A 14,801-nucleotide genomic window follows, 5' to 3' on the forward strand; every position below is an offset into this window, starting at 1 on the left:
TAAAACTGAAATCAAGAAAGTACACTCTAGAGCAGAATATGCTAGCACAATTACAAAACAAAAAAAAGCCACGTGAGAAGATTTTTCTAAGACCAGATATTTGGATTTGTCAAACAGTGTCAGCTAAGAATAGTTACATTCCATCGAGCGTTTAGTTGCAGGGCTCAGGCAGCCTGTTGCATATTTTGGCTCCTTGGCTCGTGTGAATATAGTGAAAGCATCATTAATGTTACTTCTCTGAGTTTTGAAACACCTACAAGTTGGATGAAGAAGAAGTTATATGGGGGGGTTCCCGTTGTTGCATGATGATGCTGTGAGACTACACTGAATTAATAGCATCCAGCTATCTTCATCAATCAAGAGATGAGGAGGAAAGAGAAAAAAAAAAAGACAAGGTAAACACCGGCTGTAGTGCTGTTGCATTACTCTGTTGAGACGAGTGCGTCTGGATCCATTTTATTAGCGGCCCAGAGAGAATGATAAACCTGACTACCTGCCAAAACATAGTCCTGTCAACTGCATCAGTTTCTCCGTTGGGAGGGGAAACGCCTGCCCGAGTCTAGAAGTCAGCCGTAGCATAAAAATGAAGGTTTTTATGAGCTCGAATTGCAAGATGATGTTAAATTTCCCTCCCTTCGCCTTCTAGGCTGAAACATTTTTAACAGTTCCTGATTTATATTGTTGAGCAGAGAGGATGTGGAGTGGTGCATTAAGGCATGGAGAAAATGAGTCCGGCTGTGACCTCAGCACTCAGAGAGCCCCAGAAAAACATTATATGAGCCGCCTAAATACGGACCTGCTCTGACACACAGAAACATGCAGACATTTATTCAGATGGTCTCTCGAGTCTTGTATATTTGCTCTCTCTCTCTTTTTCTCCTACTTATTTACACATACACACTTGTTAAACACAGGCACCGGTGCCATGTGTCAGCTACAAACAGAGTACAACTAATGTTTGTGTTGAGGCAGCAGGCGGGCAGGTGTTTCACGGTAAGCTGCCCCACCGTACACAAAGCCTTAAATTGTCTGGTTTCTACACTCCAACCATTTCCTGATGCCTGTCCACACCTTTTGTCAGACACATTCCAGAGGACACCAATTACCCAGATTGCAACTTAAATAAACTAAACCTGGATTTGTGTTACTATGGACTTATGCCATAGTTAGACATGTCTCTGTTTCAGGGTATATCTGGTGACAAAGTGAGCTCAGTTGTCAAGCAGTTTACGCTTTAAGACATTTTATTATTGGAGATATTGTGCCTCAGCATCAGAGGAACCTTTCCTTTAACACTTGGAACATACAGTACAACAAGAAAAGTATTGGGCCACCTACACACAACACCCGCATTAGCTTTTTCTAAAATTCACCCACCCTTTTGTACCTATAACAGCATTTGTTCTTCTGCTAAGGCTTTCCATAAGATTTTAGAGAGCGTGTCTATGGAAAAAATTTTGGCATTGTGACATTGAATACTCCCATTCTCCATTCTAGTTCATCCAAAAGGTGTTTGACGGGGTTGAGGTCGGGGCTTTGTGGGGGTCAGTTAAGTTCTTCCACACCAAACTCATCCAACCGTGCCTTCATGGACCATGTTTTATGCACTGGGGCAAAATCATGCTGAGACAGAACTGTTCCCACAACATTGGAAGCAGAAAATCATCCAAAAATGTCTTGGGAGGCACAAAGATTTCTTTTCACTGCAACTACAAGGCCCAGGCCAAAGTCCAGAAAGAAAATGATTACGCGGTACGGCCAAACACTTTTGCCTATATAATCTATGCATGCTTTCCTCCCTTTCTTCCCATTGTAATTGGAACTGTGCTGGAAGTTTCAAGTTAGAAACACAACAAAGGATGATTACAGGATGGGGGGAGGGCTCCAATGCTTATGTACTAATAAAGGGTGTTGGACAGAAGAAGACCAAGAGACTTGTTTTGGGATGGGGGGATTAAAGTAATAGAAAGCAGAAAATCAGCAAATATTTGCCACTCTAACTAGGAAATAATGTAATCTAATAAAAAGGACAAATATTGTCAGCCAGTGATAGAGACACACAAACAGATACAACTGTTCGCTGAAACCTCTGCACAATGCTCTCTTCTGATTCATAATGAGTCTTTTCAGCTTATACTGGTAGATTAAGTATGAAATGACATTTCTGACAATTCAATTATTTCCAATATGGCTTATAAACACTGGCTGGAATAAACACACAATTTTGAGTTTTGAGTGTGTAAATGGGAGTCAGTGGTCCTCGTTACTAGTGATTGCTTTTGTGCATATTCATTTATTTTACAGAGCAAGTCACTAACACACAAAACACTTTAATTGTGTTATTACAAACACACGAGCACATTTCACTACTGAGTTATTTGCAAAGAGCAACACCAAGCCCAGACAGTCTACAGTTCCACGCCCTTCTTGGGTGGGTGGGGGACGAAGGTCCAATACATGGAACTGTCAAATAAACACGACCAAAGTACACTCAAACAGAGCTTCCGCCACTTAGCAGCAATCACTTTTAAAACTTAAAGACTGCAATAACAAAAGAGAAGGAGAAAGGGGGAGGAGTAGGCACTGTGAAGGGGAACTACGTGTTTTTCCATTTAGCAAGCAATCTTGAGAAATTGCGAACAAATCCTGAAGAGAGCAGAGCGGTTGTTGCTGATTAGCCACAGGTTAGCCGGCTTTCCCCCCAGTGCCTAGAGTGTTTGTTGTTAGAGCTGCTTTGCGGTTTTCACAGCTATGGAGCAGCTGGAGAGGAATGCTCAGCTCTGAAACCTGAGACGCCTGAGGCTGCTCGGGCCACCACGGTCCTGTGGCCTCCTGTGACCCACAATCACACATGCACAAAACTGGAGTACCAGGGGACACTCAGACTTCCCTACACACCTTGTAGCTTACTCTGTTGGGTAAACCTCAGCATCATGAAAGAAGACAAATTACAAATACCAGAAAATGACACAAATGTTCATTTTAGATGTCTGATGCACAAGGGGAAGGTTAAACAAGACCTTTTTCAAACAAAGAGCATTCTAGTGGAAACTTTGGAACTGTGTTAATGTTTAACCGTGTGTGTGTGTTTTTTATTTTAATACTTTCATTCAATTGAGTTTTATTTATAGAGTGTTAAATCACAAAAACAGATCCCTGTGTTTTAAATTGTAAGGTGAAGACACTATCATAATAGAGAGAAAAGACCAATGAAAAGATGACCCCTATGAGCAGGCACTTGGCAACAGTGGGAAGGAAAAACTCCCATTTAACAGGAAGAAACCTCTGACAGAACCAGGCTCAGGGAGGACCACCTTTTCCAAACATCCTCGTTTTATTTTGAATGCTTACACTCTTTTTTTAAATTTGCTTCAAAATTATTAGCTCCCCTGATGCCAATTTTCAGTTGGGTATCTTTTTTGCTTGATAAGTTGTTTTAAGTTTCATTCACATATCCTGACAAATTCTATCTCTATGCTTCCTTTCACCTTGAGGAGATTGATAGTTCTACACACAAAGGCTTTCCCACAGCATAATGCTCCCACCCTTGTGTTTCACTGTTTTTTGGGCTGTACACTCCTCCATTCTTTCGCTATATCATCTCTTAGGTCAAAGAGCTCTAATTTTGTCACATTGGACCAAAGGATGTGCTTCCATTAAGTATAATCTCTCACCAGGCTGTCTTTAACATTCCTCAGTCTAACTTAAAGGGGCATCTTTTGTAGGAGTGGAGCTTTTCTTGGTCTGCAACCTCACGGTCCATTCCTGCATAGGGGTCTAATGATTTTCATCATTGAGACTACAATTCCTGACATGGCAAGTCATTCAGTAGTGTCTTGGCAGTTGTTCTGAGGTCTTTAGACACATCTCTCACTACTTCTACTTTCTTCCTCTGTCAGGCTTGTTCCGCGCTGTGTGGCTCTCTTTGATACTTCTTGATATTTCTCACTCCAGTTTGTGACACTTGGATATGCTGTGATAACTTTGTATATCAATCTCATGTTTTGTGAGCAAGCCTTAACTGATTTATCTTGCTTTGCTGAAGTTTGTCTGTGTGTAAATAACATACGCCTCAGTTTCAGCTTCATTTCACAAGCTGTGAGCACTACAAAATTAAAGCACATCATTGCACAGCAATGGTCTGTGCTATAGCTCAATAACAGTCAGTTTTGCAGGGGGCTAATATACTTCTTGTGAGGGACCAAGCAGCCAAAGCAAAGAGGACACAAGCAAAAATATCTTCAAAAAGGGTTTTCTTTATTTTAACCCTCAAAAAGTCCAAAATTAACAAAATTCAAAACCATACTTAGCAGGCCCATAAAACAGGTCAACTAAATATAACTCTACAAAAAGTAATTTCCAAAACTTAAACAACAAAGTGAGACACAACTTAACTCACAAACTGACCTAATTAAAAAGACACATGAGGGTAGCTTTTATAATGATTTGGCCAAACCATTTGAACACAATAGGGGGGAAAACAAAAACACACACTAATATTAACTAAGCACAGAATAACCCAACTAAACCTAAAACACCCCTGCTCCTGGTAAGCCCATGGTTGGTCCTGCTGAGCAGGCATTTTGTCCCCAGAGTCCTCAGCCACGCCTTTTGCCCAGACAGGAAACAGCCACCGCCCAAACCCAGGTAACTCAAAGAAAGAGAAACATAATTAATATAACAAAACATTTTAGAAAAACCATACAATGCTACTATGTGCGCGCCTCATAATACCAGTGTTAGGTTTAACCAAATGATTAATGAATTATATTAATGAAGAATACTGCAAAGCAAAATAATAAAGTGAAAAATGGACTAATTTACCCCTGTGTGGCTGCTGCCATCACACACCCCCCCTCTTCAGGACTCTCGCTGGTACAGCGAGAGAGGAAGTCGGCGGTAACGTTGTTCTTCCCAGGAATGTGCTTGATGACAAACCGGAAAGGTTGCAGAGCAAGGTACCATCTTGTGATCCTTCCGTTCTTATCTTTCATCTTTTCCATCCACTGAAGTGCACTGTGATCCGTCTCCAGGGTGAATTCTCTTCCAAGAAGGTAGTACCTGAAGGAATCAAGGGCCCACTTGATTGCAAGGGCCTCCTTTTCCACTGTTGAATATCGAACCTCTCTCGGGAACAGCTTTCGGCTGATATAAGCAACAGGATGACGTTCTCCTTCCAAACCTTGAAGTAGCACTGCTCCCAGACCCCTATGAGATGCATCCGTTTGAAGGAAAAAGTGCTCATTAAAGTCTGGACTGTACAAAACTGGTTCGCTACTCAGTGATTGACCGATGTCCTTGAAAGCTGCTATAGCCTCCTCTGTCCAGTTAATCTGATTAGGACACTTGATGCCTATCAAGTCCGTTAGTAGAGCTGCCCTGGTGGAGAATCGTGGTATGAACCGACGATAAAAGCCTGCCATGCCCAAAAAGGATCTTAGTTGCTTCCTTGTCTGTGGGAGAGGACAAGACTCAATGGCTTGGATCTTACTGACCTGAGGCTTGATCACCCCATTCCCGATCACATGGCCCAGGTACGCAGTCTCAGCAGAGGCAAAAACACACTTAGAGGGGTTCACCGTCAACCCAGCAGTGCCAAGACGGTCGAAGACAGCATGCAGATGTTCCAAGTGTTCCTCCCATGTGGTGCTGTAGATGACAATATCATCAAGATATGCAGATGCAAAATCTGAGAAACCACATAGTACTTGGTCCATTAATCTCTGAAAGGTTGCTGGAGCCCCATGCAGCCCGAATGGCATCACTGTAAATTGGAAGAGACCCCAAGGTGTTCGAAAGGCAGTCAACTTTGATCGCTCCGTTAGTGGCACCTGCCAATATCCCTTGCACAGGTCAAGTGTGGTCAAGTACTTTGCCTTCCCCAGCCGTTCCAGCAAATCATCAATGCGTGGTGTGGGGTATGAATCAAACAGTGATATTGAGTTTAGGTACCTGAAGTCTATACAGAACCTCATGCTTTCATCCTTCTTTGGCACCAGGACCACTGGATTACACCACTCACTCTTTGATGGCTCAATGATCCCCAAGGACAACATGAGGTCGATTTCCTTCTTCAGGGATATTAGCAGACGTTCAGGGATCCTGTAGCTCAAACGCTTTACTGCGACGCCCTCTTTAATGACAATGTCATGCTCAACAATATCTGTTCGGCCAGGATTCACTTGAAGCACCTCAGAGTTGCATGCAGCTCTCACCTGAAGCTGTTTATCATCTGGCAGATGACTAAGGTCAAAATCTACCACATCAGCAGAAGGCAAGTATTGCTCACCAACCTCTTCTTCCTCTGGCACACCCCTTATGAGCATCACCTCTGCTGTCTTTTCAGGGCGCTGCGCCCATTCCTTCAATAGATTTATGTGCAGAACCCTGCTGGAGCGTGGCTTTCCAGGGATGAACACTTGGTAAGTAGTGGACCCCAATTTCTTCTGAACCTCAAAGGGCCCTTGCCACTTAGCCAATAGCTTGTTGTTGTCAGTGGGGAGGAGCACCAACACCTTTTGTCCAGGACTAAAAGACCTCTGACGAGCTGCTCGGTCATACCAAAACTTCTGCTTCTGCTGGATTTTGGTCATATTTGACTGAGCAAGCTCACTCATTTTCTGCAGTCGCTCCCTCATCTGCACAACATAGGAAACAATGTTAACAGAGTCCATCTTTTCCTTGCCTCCCTCCCAGATGTTTCTTAGGAGGGCTAGAGGTCCTTGTACCTCATACCCATACAAAAGTTCGAACGGAGAGAAACCAGTGGAGGCTTGTGGCACTTCCCTGTAGGCAAAGAGAAGATAAGGAAGCCACTGATCCCAATCAGCACCATTCTTATCTACCACCTTCCGGAGCATCTGCTTCAGAGTCTGATTGAACCGTTCTGTTAGCCCATCAGTCTGAGGATGGTATGGGGTGGTCCTCAGGCTTCTAATGCCCAGCAGCTTGTACACCTGTTTTAGTAAGTTGGACATAAAGTTACTCCCCTGATCAGTCAGTATTTCCTGTGGGAACCCTACTCTTGCGAAGAGCTGTACAAGGCAGAAAGCTACTGATTTTGCCTTGATGGATTTCAGTGGGAAGACCTCTGGATATTTAGTTGCGTAATCAGTGATTACAAGCATATAGCGATTCCCTGACTTACTCTTCTCAACAGGTCCAACAATATCCATTCCGAGGCGCTCAAATGGGGTACCAATAATAGGCAGTGGTTGGAGTGGAGCTTTGGAAGGGACTTTGGAGGATGTCATCTGGCACTGAGGACAGCTCTTACAGAAGTAGGCTACATCTCTATGGAGGCCAGGCCAGAAAAAATGTTGTTTAATACGAGCTGTGGTTTTGTGCTTACCAAGGTGGCCAGACCAGGGAATAGAGTGTCCCAAATTAAGCACAGTTTCTCTAACCTCTTGGGGGACCACTAGCTTCAGAAGTGAGCCCATCTGATGGTAAAGTATGCCATTTTGCAAGACATAGTCACTTTTGTTAATGCCTGCCTCCTCTACTTGGTCCTTGTCTATTGCTCGCTGAAAACAGGAAGCTAAACTAGGATCAGTTTTTTGCAACTCTATTATATTGCCAGGAATTTGAAGTCCCAAAGGCAAGTCTGGGTCAGTATGCATTTCTGGGTGTACTATAGTATGCTGGAACTTCTCCAGTCTCTTCAGAGGCGTGGGTTCGAATCCCACTGCTGCCACCAATTGTGAGGGACCAAGCAGCCAAAGCAAAGAGGACACAAGCAAAAATATCTTCAAAAAGGGTTTTCTTTATTTTAACCCTCAAAAAGTCCAAAATTAACAAAATTCAAAACCATACTTAGCAGGCCCATAAAACAGGTCAACTAAATATAACTCTACAAAAAGTAATTTCCAAAACTTAAACAACAAAGTGAGACACAACTTAACTCACAAACTGACCTAATTAAAAAGACACATGAGGGTAGCTTTTATAATGATTTGGCCAAACCATTTGAACACAATAGGGGGGAAAACAAAAACACACACTAATATTAACTAAGCACAGAATAACCCAACTAAACCTAAAACACCCCTGCTCCTGGTAAGCCCATGGTTGGTCCTGCTGAGCAGGCATTTTGTCCCCAGAGTCCTCAGCCACGCCTTTTGCCCAGACAGGAAACAGCCACCGCCCAAACCCAGGTAACTCAAAGAAAGAGAAACATAATTAATATAACAAAACATTTTAGAAAAACCATACAATGCTACTATGTGCGCGCCTCATAATACCAGTGTTAGGTTTAACCAAATGATTAATGAATTATATTAATGAAGAATACTGCAAAGCAAAATAATAAAGTGAAAAATGGACTAATTTACCCCTGTGTGGCTGCTGCCATCACACTTCTCCTGGTCCTTTTTGGCGTTTTGTTTTCACAAAATAATTCTAATTCAAAACACTTTTTTGAATTATCCCTTGGTTAAAGTTCACACAACAGTAAATGTTTTCCCTTGCCACTAACATACCAAATTGTCTTACGTTTAAAATTTGTGATAAAAGAGTTTTTTTAAATAACATTTGCCTTTAGTGACAAAATGTCATCCATACATAACATTTAGATTTTATTGCACTGCTGCAAGGTCCAAAACGCATGTCTCTAACGACACATCAAAAAGGCTAACCCTGGCTCTACATGGGAAGCATTGCATTCAGATGACTTGTGCATTGATTGCAGAGCTCCAGCCTTCGACTCATTAGGCCAGATTTTAAAGCCATTCACCATGGGGTTAATCCTAGACACAGATGAGTGGTTCCCAGGAATGCCCAAACCTTAGTGGAAGCTCAAACTGTAAGCTTCCACTAACTAAATATAGGGACTTGGTAGCTTTTCAGAGCTATGGTACATTTACTGTGGATAATTCATGTAGGCTGAGACATACAGGGAAATACTGCCCTCACTTATGAGAATATCTGACTCCTTTAAACTTTTTCACTGCTTTATTTATTTTCTCAGTTGCAGGAAGAGAAAATGATTAACACGTCACAGCCTTTTGCAGTTCTAAAGCAGACTCCCTTAGGTTTCTCCTTAACTTTTGCATCCTCTTTGCACCCATCTCATATCAACACTGGAACCATATGTATCCATTTAATTAGCTCTACCACTTCATCTCCTCAGTCAGGCCCTCTTGGGGATGTCAAACTACCATAAGAGGCTCTTCTTACTTAAAAGTGAGTCTTCTGTTCCCAGGGATGTAGGGAAGAAAATCCAGACAGAAGACTGATGACACCAACCACATGATGGAGACTTAGAGAGTCATTCGTGTAGGTTTTTTTTTTTTTCAAAAAGGAAAAACTAGTAGTAAAGAAAAAGACTGCGGAGAATAAAAATTACAGAAAGGCAAAAAATAAGGAAGATAAGAAGCAGAAGTCGTCAGATTGGGAATGAACATATTAGCAATTCATCGATCTTCAAAGAGTGGGGCTGGAATTGCACAAGCAAGCCTGTATACAAAGATGCGCGCGCGCACACACACACACACACACACACACACACACACTCTCTCTCTCTAATCCTGTCTTCAGGGCTGTCTTTAGTGGTCTGTGGTTCATCGGTGAACACACTACAGGGCAAACTGGGAGCCTCACTGAGACACAAATTCATATTCACCATGTGCCAGCTGAATCAAATAGGTATGACTGCTATAAAAAATAGAAACTGCAGAGTGCCTTTGTACATGTGTGTTGCTCAATCTACTGTAAGAAATCTCCATGAAGGTGAAGGTCACATTCATCCACAGACAATTTAAATCCAGCCTGTGTAGATGTGTTGGAGCTGTAGGGCCAGAGAGACTGGTTTCCATATAGCTGACAGATAAAGGCTTAATATTAAAGCCCAAGGGACAGTAACGGCTTCTTCCTCCATGCTGCTGGTACACAGCTTCTCTCCTTTTTTTACCCTCTCCCTTGCTTCCTCCCTGCTTCCCAGCCAACTCCCAGCTCATGGCACTACAGAGGGCTGGGGGCCGAGGATGCAGCATTAGAGTTCCTCCTCTGATGTGTGTGCACGTGTGTTTGTTTTCCCCCAGACCCTTGCCATGTGTTTATCCCCATCCTCGCCTCCCATATTCTTTTTTTTTTCTGAATGCTACAAAGTCAGGAAACAAGCAACTGGAGGAGGAAAGGCAAGGAAGAGAGAGCAGGAGCCCAATTTTTGTATTTTCCCAAGGCAGCCAAAAAGGGCTGAAATAATTATACCTGCAGTTTGCAGCTCCACAACACACAGGTCAGAAGAAGAGAAGTAGAAAGCCTAAGGACGTATGCATTTCCTTTGGGGGTAAACCACAGGAAATGCTGTGGTTTACCCCCAAAAAACAGCAATGTTTTACAAAATATGACGAAGCTCCTTTTAATTCTAACTATCTGCAGCTCAGTGAGAAGCCAAATATTAAAAGCACTTCTCTAGTCAGAGCCAAATGCCGCATATTAACGAAATAAAAGCACTTTTATTTTTATTCAAATCAGTAAAATAAATGTGATTAGATGGGAATTAAAAATAAAATTACACCAAAAATGATCGAACCATGCTGCAAGGAATTCACACCATTTACACAATCACCATCTCACCACACCGGTCTGTTAATTCACAGCCAGATCAGACCAATCCAAGTCCTATAAGTAGCTCCTGACTGATAATGTCACAGCTATGGCTATCCAATCTTCTCAGGTTAAACTTTTACAAGCTGTTTACAAGGCTTGGGGTTTTTTTGTTTGTTTGTTTGTTTTTTGTTTAAAAGTATGTTAAGCCTGTCAAAGATCCAGTCTTACTTTTTTGATTCATTTCTATGCATCAATGTAAAAAAAAAAAAAAAAAAAAAAAAAAAAATGCCTTCAACCATGAAAGAGGAGGAGAAGAGGGAGGGAGTACAGTAAGAAAAGGCATGTCAAAGATGGATCTCTAAATGCCAGTATAATGGCCATAGAGAAACCAAACCCTCACTAATTAAGTGCGTCTCCATTTCAACCCAGTGGAGCAGGTCGGTTAATTAAATGACCGTCCGTCAGTGTCTGCCAACTGCTTGTTGCTGCATTGGGGTGGGGTTAGGGCCAAATTAATTTGTGTGAATCTAACTAACAGACAACCTGAGGCGATAGCCCCAAAGCCCAAGCCCACACACTGTGTTAGTGTGGGGAGTGCAAGCGTGCACTTTAGCTGCTTTTCAAAGGCTTCTTTGCAGTTCAGCATTTTCGGATTGACTGGGGTAGCATTTTCAATTTTCTCAACATGTAGTTATGTCCTCTGAATGTTTATGTTAGAAAAGTGTGTGTGTGTGCTGGGAGGACTGCATACACCTAGATTTTATATCTCCATAAAACAGCTTTTTTTAAGGAAAGCTTTCATTCCCAGGATGCACTTGGAACAGTCCTGATGTCCATTCTAAATTCTTCACATTTATTCAGCCCGGCAGCTCTCCAGGCCCAAGCACTGAAGGTTTATCTCAAGACCAAAGCTTCAGAAGTTAAGTTATCCTTATTAGCCCACTGTTCCTGTTCTACAAAAACTAAAACGAAACAAAACTATGACGAAGAGCAAAGGAGAGTGCAGAAACAAAGTTAATGTGGCTTTACCTGCAGAAATCCATAAATCTGGATTGCAGTAGAGATTAACTGTGATCTAGTTCTGTACTGATGAAAGTTCTTTGGAAATGGCCAAATTTTTAACTTTTAATTTATTTTATTTTTATTTTTTTTTTTTTGGGGGGGGGGGGGGGATGTAATTATTGTTGATATTTTGGTAAATTATATGTAGGATTTCTGAGAAACTGAGAAAAATGCCACTTTTTTGCATTAGTGAAAACTGAAACCAAAAAGTAAAACCAGAGGTATATAAAAAAACAAATTTGTCTAAAATAAAATAAAAAAATAAATAAAAACATTATGCACTCACAAAAATAAGAAATAAGATCATTTTCTCATTTTCAGTGTTTATTTAGACTTGGAGTGTCTACATGACAATTTTAATGCTAAGCATCTGACATGTGAGTCACCCGCTTTTGCCCCGTTATTGATAACATTCAAAGAAAAACTGAAACTGACACTCAACTCATAAAAAAGGCAAAACTAAACATTTTCCATCTATAAAATCTAAGACGAAATGAGCAAATCCACAAAAATGAAAATAAAAACTACTTGGGAAACAAAAGTGTAATAAATCTGCTCTGATCTATTCCAAGAAAGGAAACAAAGGAGACATATTTTCAGCTTGAATCTTTACATATAATTCACCTGACATATGCTGGGGTGTGTGAGGGGAGCCGGTGCCTGTACTGATAAATTCTGACTGGACTTTCTCCAGTGTGTCCTCCAGTCTAATGCACTGGGAGGGTGAAGCCTGTCAGCTATAGGGTGCTGTGGTGCATTGAAAAAACAAACCCCCCTTTTTTTTTATCCAAACAGCATGAGGCCTGAGAGAAAGAGAGCGAGAGTCACCACCGTATAAACCCTAACACTACCCACCACCCCTGGGCCTCCCCAAGAAGCTCTCAGTCTCAGACTGGGAAGTTTGCGCTCTCTCCCTCTCTCCACCAGACAGGATATAATGCTTTCCACATGTGAGAGAAAACAAGGGAGGGAACGGAGGGCGGAGGAGTAGAGGAGGGGGAACAAGAAAAGCTAGGAAAAAGTGGGGCTGGGTCAGACTAGAGCAGTAAAGAGAGGAGAAAGATAGAAGGGAAAGAAATGCAGATTGAAATAAGCTTCGAAAGCTAGAGGACATTTAAATAAAACTAAGGTCGCAAAAAAAAAAAGCTGTCAGATATTAACATTTGATCAACTTTGTTTCCTTTAACTTTGGCAGATAATAATGAAGTGGCAGTAATGAGTAACAGAAGACTGGCATGAGGACTTGTTTGTGGAACGAAATAGTTTTGCCCTCATTTAAAAACAATAGCTAAGCTGCATTTCAGTTTCATTATTTTATCCTCTCTTTCATCAACTTAATGTTGTGCTTCCCCACAAAATCTAGAGGTTGCTATTTCAACAGAACAAACTGGGAGAGTTAAATAAACAGAAAACACAACTGCAGTGCAGCCATGTGGTGGACATTGTCTTTGCTATTTCACAAAATGCTTGTAAGTACAGTAGACAAAACATGGCACGGTAAAAGGTGGAAATGTGGCCTAGCACTAGTCCACACTCAAGAACATTGACATAACCTAGCTACATTCAATTCAATGTGACTCATTTTTATTTATACAGCGCCAAATCACAACAGCAGTCGCCTCAAGACTCTTTATATTGTAAGGTGAGACCCTACAATAATAGAGAGAAAACCCCAACAATCATATGACCCCCTTTGAGCAAGCGCTTTGGCAACAGTGGGAAGGAAAAATTCCCTTTTAACAGGAAGAAACCTCCAGCAGATCCAGGCTCAGGGAGGGGCAGCCATCTGCCCCGACCGGTTGAGGGTGAGGGAAAGAAGACAGGACAAAGACAATTATAATCTACATTATCTTAAAGGCAAGATCGGCTGTATCCATGTTTGTGGTATTCCAGGATCATTAATGTTGGTGGACACTGGCAGGTTTTTTTCCCCCCTACAAATTTTCCAACATTATGACAATATCACAATAACCAGTCACATATAACAATGTGATTGGTCACTTTCAGCTTTGAATATCTGGGACCAACATTAACATTAATTATGATTGCCCAGAAACAACACCAACACAGGGATATTGGAAACACCTATCTTAGGTCTGGCAAACAGTGTTAAAAAATTAGGACTCAGTTGTCAAGTGTATTGTGCACTAACCGCTGGCAGAAATGAGAAGGTCTCAGATACAAAAATAAATAATAATAATACTTTTTTTTTAAAAAAAAGAAAGAAACAGTTTAAGAAACTGATGCAACTACATCCTAGCACACATCACTCAAAGGTTGCAGTTTTGTCCCATTATCCGGCTTCTTCCTCGTAGCACAAACTGTGGGGTGTGCCTGTCAAATACATGTGGTATGAGGCTTTGGTCACAAGTCATTACCTTATGGTTTTCACCACACGAGGTCTTTGAAGTCAAGGCAATCGAGTCATTAAAACAAGGCCTCAGGCCACAGCAACCACACACTAACAGCTGACTAATTGGATATACTGAAACCTTGTGAAAAATTAATTCTTAATAAGGACGTTGCTAACTGTTAATAAAAGATTACATAGTTTTAAGGATGGTGCAAAATGTACAATCTTAGAGATTGTACATTTTGCACCCCCCACACAAACTATATTTTATTTTATATAAATATAATACGTGTCTGCAGTGGCATCGGGCCTGCAGCGGGTTATGGGAATAACATCTTGCTGCTAAAATGGAGCCAATGTGAAAATGTTCCAAAGGCTGATCAGAGCTGCATACCTGACCACCCCCATTAAGCTGATAAAATCTATGGACTAAAAGAGGGCGAAGACAAAACCACACACACACTGTGGTCAAATTAGTTTGAACAAAGGAACACGTGATAATGAGAAAATACTGTTTTTAGAAGTGCTTTGATTTTTTTTCTTTATATCAAGACATTCAGAAATGACTTTTGTTTTTTGTTAAAACACCACTGCAGGGCTGCACAGTGCTTGTTTGTTTGTTTGAATGAACAGGCACCACGTTAAGAAGTATACTTCATGACAAAAACACTTGTCAGTTACTGTATTAATCAGGTTATTAAAGGGTTATCTGATCAATACCTTCAAATAATAGTAACGGTAGGGCTGCTCAATTAATCGAATTTTAATCACGATTACGATCTGGGCTTTCAACGATCATTAAAAATGACTGAGCCGATTATTAGCCCCTCCCTCA

General features: G+C 41.4%; 1 protein-coding gene across 1 annotated transcript in view; it reads right to left on the minus strand.

The window, feature by feature from the left end:
- The window catches only part of cachd1 (cache domain containing 1), a 104,044-nt gene that overhangs the window by 66,651 nt on the left and 22,592 nt on the right, over positions 1–14,801 (minus strand). The window lies entirely within an intron of this gene.

This window comes from Astatotilapia calliptera, chromosome 17 (assembly GCF_964374335.1).
Source record: "Astatotilapia calliptera chromosome 17, fAstCal68.1, whole genome shotgun sequence".
NCBI lineage: Eukaryota > Metazoa > Chordata > Actinopteri > Cichliformes > Cichlidae > Astatotilapia > Astatotilapia calliptera.